The sequence below is a fragment of the Gossypium hirsutum genome, chromosome D06 (assembly GCF_007990345.1).
Source record: "Gossypium hirsutum isolate 1008001.06 chromosome D06, Gossypium_hirsutum_v2.1, whole genome shotgun sequence".
In the NCBI taxonomy this organism is placed as follows: domain Eukaryota; kingdom Viridiplantae; phylum Streptophyta; class Magnoliopsida; order Malvales; family Malvaceae; genus Gossypium; species Gossypium hirsutum.
The window spans coordinates 60827898-60833848 of NC_053442.1; the positions used below are offsets into that span (position 1 = coordinate 60827898).

Below are 5951 nucleotides of genomic sequence, written 5' to 3' on the forward strand. Positions count from 1 at the left end.
GAAAATAAGCAAAAAATTTCCCTCCTCTTGTTAAAAATAAATCATGGAAGCGGATAAATGTTATCAATTGAATTAGTTTATTGCTAATCGATATATAATACTCTTACCAAACATAGCATTAAAAAAATAAGGTTGAAAAGCAAACTAAGTGAAAAATGAAAATTGTTGAAATTCGATGGAAAAATAAAATTAAGAGATGAGTGATCAAAATGTCAAATTTTGAATGCACTAGTGATAAAATTAAAAGATTTTGTAATTGAAAGACCAAAATAGAAATACCTTAATAGTTGAGTGACCATAAACGGAATTAACTGTTTTTTTGTTTGTTTGGGCTAAGATTAATTGCTTGTGGGCTATAACTATGCCCAACAGTCCTTTGGGTTATGATATTAATAGGTAGACATGTTATCCGGCTCATATGTCTGACTTTATTTGGGTATAAAACTGTATAATATTTTTCAGCATTCAATTATAATATTATATATTGCATAAATTTAGTTTTAAAATATTAAATTTTAACAATATTTTTATTTTAATAAGGCACAATGTCAAATTTAGTCATTAATGCTTGCATTTTTAGTCAATCTAGCCCTAATTATTATTATTTAGTTAAATTTGACCCCAATTTTTTAAAAAGAATCAAATCTGACTATCAACCTTTTGAAAAAGAATTTAAATGATTTTTTTTTTACAAAAATATTGTCTAAAATATTAAAATTTTAAATGTGACTGCTTGCGACAATCTACTTGTACTTCACGGTGTTCTTTTAAAATTTTTATGAACTTTTTATATTTTTTAATTATTTATTGACGTGGCATATAAGATAAATAGTGACATGTTAGCATAAAGTACACATAAACTGCCATACGTAAGATTTAATGTTTTAGGCAGCATTTTTATTAGAAACAATAATTTAATAATTTTTAAGTTGATAATTAAATTTAACTCTTTTTAAGATAGTAAAAACTAACACTATATTTGGTTGGGTGTATTAGCTCGGTGGCCTCACCCAATCCCCCCTCATTCCTATGTTTGGTTCATGGTATTGCTAATACCATTGTAATCGGTTACTGATTTAATCGGTGGATTTCACCGATTTGTAATCCTTCCATTTTGCCCAGATTAGGCGCCGCATAGGTTTACCATCCCTGTTATACTCTCCCATCTGCTTCCCCTTTGTTTCTCTTCTGTTCCTTCTAGCTTCTGCCGATTTGCTCCCTCCGTTTCTTTTCTTTTCTTTTCTTCCCTCTGTTTATTTTCTTTTCTTTTCTACCGATTTGCTCCCTTTGTTTCTTCTCATTTTCTTTTCTGCCGATTTCCGAGTTAGTGCAACTGAAAGGTAGGTTTCTAACTCTCTGTCAACCTTGTTACTGTCTTTTGTTTTTTCTGCATGTAAGCAGATTCGAAACATGTTAAATCTGCTGTCTATAAACTTTAGCCTTTATTCTTAACTGCTTTGAGTGGATTAAACATGTTTTGTTTGGTTTAAGATTGATTCGCATCGATTTGTTCTGTAATTATCGATCTTTGATATTCATTCATGGATGATTTAAAAATGTTCCTTCTAACTTACTGGTTGCATTTATGGGTCTCCCTCTTTCATGGTTCTGTTTGGTGTTGCAAATTTTAATGCATTACCTGTGCTCTGTGAATTTTTGTTTTCCATTTTGTTATTTATGTAATGGGAAATTTGAGGAAAGTGAATTGGGGCTTCCCATACTGAAAGGGGGCATACATGGTCAATCAACGACCAATTTTTCTTTTTATGACAGTTCTTTTTCCCTTTCTTTTCTTTCCTCTTTGTATGGGATTCACAACATTTATTGGTGGTAAAATGTGGTTACATGGTCTTACAAATATGTTACTAGTAATTCATTTTGAAATTAATGTGCACAAGAAGATTAATGCTTGTTTGTCTTTCCTATCAACTACCAATTTCTTTTTTATCCATACTCTTGACCATGGCATTGGGCCGTACTTCTTGTTGCAACGATGCTGGAAGGTTGAATTGTGGCTATAAATTGTTTTGGTCACCCCAGTGAGTGGTGAAGCTAGTTAACGAGTCTTTAGTTAACAGTAACATTACTATCTGTCGGTGAAAGGATTATGTGGAAGAGTATGGTCTTGTACACATGCACACTAATTTAAGATTTTAGTTTCAATTAAGTTATCTAGGTGATGGATATTTTTATCTGCTTTCATGCTTGAAAGAATGCTGATATATGGTATTGTGTTTAATTTATTTATTTTATCATGCAGCTGAGGAATCTGTTGTGGGCTACATCAAAGCACGATGTGTACCTCATGCAAAACTACTCGGTAATGCATTAGTCATCACTGCTACGCAAGGGCAAAGAAATGCTGAATGTGGCTAAGCCAATTGTTCCCAACCTGGTTAGTGAATATGGCCATGATTAATTTAATTTGACTTCTGCTGCTTTGTTTGAAGAGCAGTTGAGATAAACTTTGTATTTTGATATGTTTGTAGAAACGACAATCTCAGCAACTCTCTAGGGTGCAGATTAGCACCATGGCAGTTAAAGAAAATTTAATGGTGGCTGGTGGTTTTCAGGGGGAGCTTATTTGCAAGGTATCTGTTTCCTTGTTTGACAAATGTTTATGGGATAAAGTATTATGTTTGCAATTTGGCTCACGCTGTTGAGAGTATTTTTCTGCTTGGGCAGTATATAAATCAACCGGGGGTGGCATTCTCCACAAAAGTAACCACTGATGATAATGCAATCACTAATGCGGTGGATGTGTATCTCAATCCTAGGTGAGAAATGTTTTGATCCTTTTTGAGCAGTCTAACAAAGAGAAATATTTTGGTTATCTTGAGCAATATATTACTTTGACTACATTTTAAAATAAAACTGAATCTTCTTTATTTCTGCAGTGGTGCAATGAGAGTTATGGCTGTAAATAACGATGCTCAAATCAGAGTTTTGATGCCGAAACTTTTTCAACCCTCAACCGGTTCTCATTCGACTGGTCTGTAAATGTAAGTGCTAGTCTTCAAATCCTTGCTGTAGAATTCCATTTTTTCGGCTGTTTTTCTTACTTTTATGGTTGTCTTCTCTTAACAGAATACCTCTGTTAGTCCAGACGGGAAGTTGCTTGCAGTCCTTGGAGACAGTACCGACTGCCTAATTGCCGATGCTCAGTCTGGCAAAGTATGTCACTCTTGCTGGACATCCAAATAAATGGTGCGTTTTGAGGTTTAAATCTTGTTGATGTCTAATTTATTTTGTACAATGCTGCAGGTCACTGGCACCCTAGAAGGACATTTGGACTATTCTTTTGCTTCAGCTTGGCACCGTGATGGGAACATTCTTGCTACTGGGAATCAGGACACAACTTGCAGATTGTGGGATGTAAGAAAACCATCCCAGTCCCTAGCTGTATTGAAGGGAAGAATGGGAGCAATTAGAGCTCTCAAGTTCACATCAGATGGTCGATTTCTTGCCATGGCTGAGCCAGCTGACTTCGTTCATGTCTTCGACACCAAGTCCGGGTATGTGAAGTGCCAGGAAATTGACTTTTTTGGTGAGGTTGCTGGAATATCCTTTAGCCCAGATACAGAATCGCTCTTCGTTGGTGTTGCTGATCGCACTTATGGCAGCTTGTTAGAGTTCAACCGCAGGCGACATAACCAGTATTTGTATTCCATATTGTAAAACCTAAGGTGAAGCCAATATCTATAGAGACGAATGATTGTGAATATTTAAGGGATGGGTTAAAAATCGCCTGGGATGATTGGGTTCTATTATATAACTTTTCGGGCTAGAGTACAAATTTAACTGCTTTGAGTGGATTAAACATGTTTTGTTTGGTTTAAGATTGATTCGTATCGATTTGTTCTGTAATTATCGATCTTTGATATTCATTCATGGATGATTTAATAAATTGCATGTGGTTGTTAACATTTCATGTTAGAATTGTGGTAATTTTTTCTGTAATCTGCTGTTTAAAAGCTTCAGCCTTTGTTCTTGACTGCTTTGACTTTGATATAACGTATTTTATTTTGGTTTAAGATTTCCTTATATCAATTTATTGGGTAATTTTCAAGCTTTGATAGCGATTTGTTGGTAATTTTTAAGCTCTGATATTCGTTCAAGACTGAATTAGTAAAATCCATGCGTTTGATTTGGTAATGTTTTCCATAGTCTGCTGTTTAAAAGCTTCAGCCTTCATTCTTGACTTGCTTTGACCCGATAAAACTTGTTTGATTTTGGTTTAAGATTGGCTTGTATTGATTCATGGGGTAGTTTTTGAGCTTCGATATTTCATTCACGAGTGATATTGTAAATTCCATATGAATAAGAGAGTTGCGATTGGAAGTTCTTTTAAATGTTTTCCACCTCCTGCAGTTTGAAAGCTTCTGTTTTTATTTTCATTCTGTTGATCTGATCAACATGTTTGATTTTATTCTATGGTCAATTGATATTGGTTCCTTATATGGCCCTTGTTTGATATTGGTTACTTATTAATTATAATATATTTAATAATAATTATATTTAAATATAATTAAATTATTTATTATTGATATTAATAATCTTATTAAAATTTAAATAACAATAACAATAATAATTTACCAAAACAAATTTCTGCTAATTATTAAGAATTTTATTAAATTATATATTTTAATTAAAATATATTTAATAATAATTATGTTTAAATATGATTAAAATATTTATTATTGATAATAATAATCTTATTAAAATTTAAATAACAATAATCATTTACCAAAACAAATTTATGCTAAGGGTATTCTAGTCATTTTATTTTTTTTCCATTATGCTATTACACCTCTATTCCATTCAACCAAACACGAGATTACTATTACGCCTCTATTCCATTACATTCAACCAAACAGTTGATTTACTATTACACCTCTAATCCAATACAGCGAACCAAACGCACCTAAATTGATAAAAACCCCTAAACACTTTTTCTTTATAACCAATGCTAGGGCTCACTTAAAACAGCAAAATGAAGGTCTATTTTGATGTGCTTACACATGAAAGCTAAACCTATTGATTTAGGTCAGTAACATGACACTTGGGACAGAGTAGCTTGAAGATCATATCATGTAGGCTGTTATTGTTTAACTTATTTGTCGGCTATACTTTAAATTTGATTAATTATTAGTCAGTCCTTACAAATTTAATAATTCACATATTAATATCGTATTCTGTATGGTTGTGGCAAATAAGACATAAGTTCAAGTGCAGGGTGACACAAATTTAAACGTAATTGTACTTGAGATGTCTTTCTATTATAGGTAATTTATCAAATTAGTTTCTCTATTATTAAATGGAATATTTTAGTTCTTATATTAATAAAAAATTAAATAAAGCTAAATTGAAATAGATTTAACATTTTTTGTTAAAAAATCATTTTTTATGGTTCTGGAAATGACAAATTGAACTAAAATTGAAAAAAAATTTAATTTCAAGATATTTTTTATACAGCAAATGTTAACTCTATTACAATTTAGACTTATTTGATTCTTTTTAATAGTATAAGGATTAGTGGTTGTCATCGACCGAATTGGGTTTGGGTGGGGCTCATGCAAGGTATCTAGACCAATTTTCTAAGCTCATGCCCGACCTAACCCGAAAAATAGGCTTACTTTTTGTCCAAGCCCAACACAATTTAAGAAAGGTAAAATCGGGCTCGACCTAGCCCGTCCATATTTGGTTTTTTTAGATTAGTTTTTATTTACTTAAAAAAAATATACACTAAATGCACTAAAAATACACTAAAATACACTAAAATAAAAGTTTTCTAACACATTAAAAAGTATTCATATTAAAAAAACACTACATTAATATAATAAATGTTTTATTATATTAAAAAACACAAATAAATATAATAAATATTTTATTGTATTAAATATAAATTTTATATTTTATATTTGAGTTGGGTTATGTAGTTGGGTAAGTTT

At 31.7% G+C, this 5951-nt stretch overlaps 1 pseudogene; it reads left to right on the forward strand.

The window, feature by feature from the left end:
• The first annotated feature begins 2085 nt into the window (after window positions 1-2085).
• Window positions 2086-3745, forward strand: LOC107900477 (uncharacterized WD repeat-containing protein C2A9.03-like; annotated as a pseudogene).
• Window positions 3746-5951: the final 2206 nt, after the last annotated feature.